Genomic DNA, 3,217 nt, shown 5'->3' on the forward strand with positions numbered 1-3,217 from the left:
CGGATCCCAGACTATAAAAGCCTTAGGTCACTAGGCACAAAGTCCCCTAGAACTTAATAACTCGAGTATTAAAGAGCTCACTCTTGATCAATTATGCATAAACACATTTTTTTCTTTCTTTCTTTTTTCTCTTCTTTTTTCTCTTCTTTTTTCTTTTTTTTCAACAATTTCTGAATAAGTGCGTTTCGCTCCATCTCAGTCAACCCTAGACTACTCATAAAAATTTGAGCCGGCTACTAGCCATTTGACACCTAGCCTTACAACAACTAGCAATGAAATCCAAGTTTTTCTCCAGATAAAAAAATAGTGTTTTACGTCATTACGAGAATATCACCAATTCTAAATATAACCAAGTGATTAAATCTCAACAACAAACAAGTATGATCATGATCTAGATCAAAAGCAACCCTATAAGACTTTGTGAAAATATTTGTTTCTGACATGCAAATCAATTCATTAGGACTTAAACATCCCTCTATTCGTCATCACCACACTCAAATCAACATCAACTTATGTTCATCTTAAGGGATCATGCTAAATATGCATGCAAATGCAACTATATGAAATCACATAAAAATAAATAAATATGTCCTAAATGAACAATCATGCAAAAATATGAATGAACTACAACTAAACATGCAATATGAATCTATATGAATCTATATGGACACACACACTACTAATCCTTACAATATCACCCCCCAAACTTAAAATTTTCAATGTCCTCATTGAAGGTAATAATAAGGATTTTAGGCATACCTAATTAGTGGGAGAGTCACCCTCGTCGGGTGGAGGATCAGGTGGCCAATCAACCTCGCCACCAGTGTCTCGGACAACAGTACCGAAAGCGTGTGTCAAATCTTCAGCAAAATGATGGTAAATATCGTGCATGGCCTCCATACACCTAGTCAATCGCCTGTACCGCGCATCTCCAACACCAGTCCTATCAACTGCCTGCTGCACATGAGAAGAACCCTTTGTAGGCACTGGAGGATCCGTTCGGCTACCCTCTACATCATCAAAGATATATCCCAAGCCCTTATCATGTGGTGCACCTAAGAATGCATAACTCAAGTGATCTGGTAGGGGGTTGAGCTCAAGTGTGGGAGCTTCTTGAATAAATGGTTCAAAATGCTTTTAAAAAATTTTCAGCTCTGCTAACCCCAGAGAATCGAATGGCAAATCCAACTTCCTCTTCCATGGAGGTGCATTCAAAACCTTTTGATCGTGAACCTTCATCGAAAGCTCTCCTTTTTGCACATCGATCATAGTTCGGCCAGTCGCTAAGAATGGTCTTCCTAAGATAATGGGAATCTTCTCATCTTCCTCGAAATCAAGAATTACAAAGTCAGCAGGGAAGATGATTTTATCCACCTTGACTAAGACATCCTCCACTATACCTCATGGATAAGTGATGGAACGGTCAGCTAGTTGTAATGACATGTATGTTGGTTTCGGATCAGGCAGACCAAGCATCTTGAAGATAGATAAGGGCATCAGATTGATGCTAGCTCCTAAATCACATAAACACTTGTCGAACGACAAGTTTCCGATGGTGCAAGGAATAGTGAAGCTTCCAGGATCTTTAAGCTTCGGAGGCAACTTCTGTTGCAGCACAGCACTGCATTCCTCCATTAGAGCAACGGTCTCTAAGTCATCGAGCTTCACTTTTCGAGAGAGAATACCTTTCATAAACCTCGCATAGCTAGGCATCTGTTCAAGAGCTTCAGCGAAAGGTATGTTGATATGAAGTTTCTTGAACACCTCCAAAAACTTCTCAAACTACTTATCCAGCTTTTTCTTCTGCAGCCTCTTAGGAAAAGGAGGTGGAGGATAGATTTGTTTCTCCCATGTATTACCCTCAGGAGGAGTGTGTTCCACAGTAGTCTTCCTTGGTTCCACCTCTACTTCCTTCTGCACATCTTCTTCAGCCACAACTGCATTTTCTGAAACTTGAGACTTTTCAGGCTCTTCGTCTTGCTGAATTTGGGGGCTTGCAACCTTTCCATACCTTAAGGTGATGGCGTTCACCTGTTCTTCAACTTCCCTCTTGCCTGGATTGGCTTTTGTATCACTAGAAAGCATTCCTGGTGGCCGATTCAATAAGGCATTAGCAATTTTCCTTATTTTGTTCTCCAGAGTCTTGATAGAAATAGCCTGGCTTTGGCATATAAGAGCTTGGTTTTTGCACATAAGCCGCAACTCCTCCAATTCAGATTTTTCATTCGAAGATAGACATGCATCATGATTTTGTTGTTGAATTTGGAGTTGTTGTTTTGGTACAATTTGTTGCTGAAAATCAGGAGGTATGAATTGTTTTGCTCCAAACTGCTGGAACGGTTGTTGCATCATATTCTGATTGTTGTTCCAGCTGAAGTTAGGATGATTCCAGTTGTCAGGATAATAAGTGGCAGGAACTGGCTGCTGCGATCTCTGAAAGTTGCTCACCAACTGAGCTGAGTCACTAGATATAGCGCATTGCTCCGTCATATGCGGACCTGCACACAACTCACAAACACTAATTATCTGCTTAACACCATAGTTAGCCAGAGAATCGATCTTCATAGACAACGCCTTTAGTTGAGCAGTGATAGCCGTAGATGTATCCACTTCAAGAACTCCTGCTACCTTGCCCTGTGGACATCTCTGGATTGGATACTGATATTCACTAGCAGCCATCAGTTCCATTAGATCATAAGCTTCCTCATAGATTTTTCCCATAATGCTCCACCTGCTGCTGCATCGAGCATTGGCTGGACTGTGCTCCCAACCCATTATAAAAACAATTGATGATCATCCAATCAGGCATTCCATGATGAGGACACTTCCTAAGCATCTCCTTGTAGCGCTCCCAAGCTTCATATAAAGATTCTCCTGATTGTTGCGCAAATTGAGTAAGAGCATTCCTGATTGCAGCTATCTTCGCCATAGGGAAGAATTTAGTAAAAAACTTCTGAGCAAGATCTTCCCAAGTAGTAATCGAACCAGCTTGTAGAGAGTGTAACCAACTCTTAGCCTTGTCCCTCAGAGAGAATGGGAACAGTCTCAGCTTCACAGCATCTTCAGAAACACCGTTGAACTTGAAGGTGTCGCAGATCTCAATGAAATCCCTAATGTGCATATTGGGATCTTCAGTTGGAGAACCCCCAAACTGGATTGAATTCTGCACCCATTGATTATGCCAGGATTGATCTCAAAGGTATTAGCTGTGATAGCT

General features: G+C 41.1%; 1 non-coding gene across 1 annotated transcript; it reads left to right on the forward strand.

The window, feature by feature from the left end:
* Positions 1-2,807: 2,807 nt before the first annotated feature.
* On the forward strand, positions 2,808-2,914 carry LOC141722895 (small nucleolar RNA R71). The gene has a single exon (XR_012575893.1). It is a non-coding gene; the product is annotated as a small nucleolar RNA R71 (small nucleolar RNA).
* The last annotated feature ends 303 nt before the right edge of the window (positions 2,915-3,217 follow it).

Source organism: Apium graveolens, chromosome 4 (genome assembly GCF_009905375.1).
Source record: "Apium graveolens cultivar Ventura chromosome 4, ASM990537v1, whole genome shotgun sequence".
Taxonomy (NCBI): Eukaryota; Viridiplantae; Streptophyta; class Magnoliopsida; order Apiales; family Apiaceae; genus Apium; species Apium graveolens.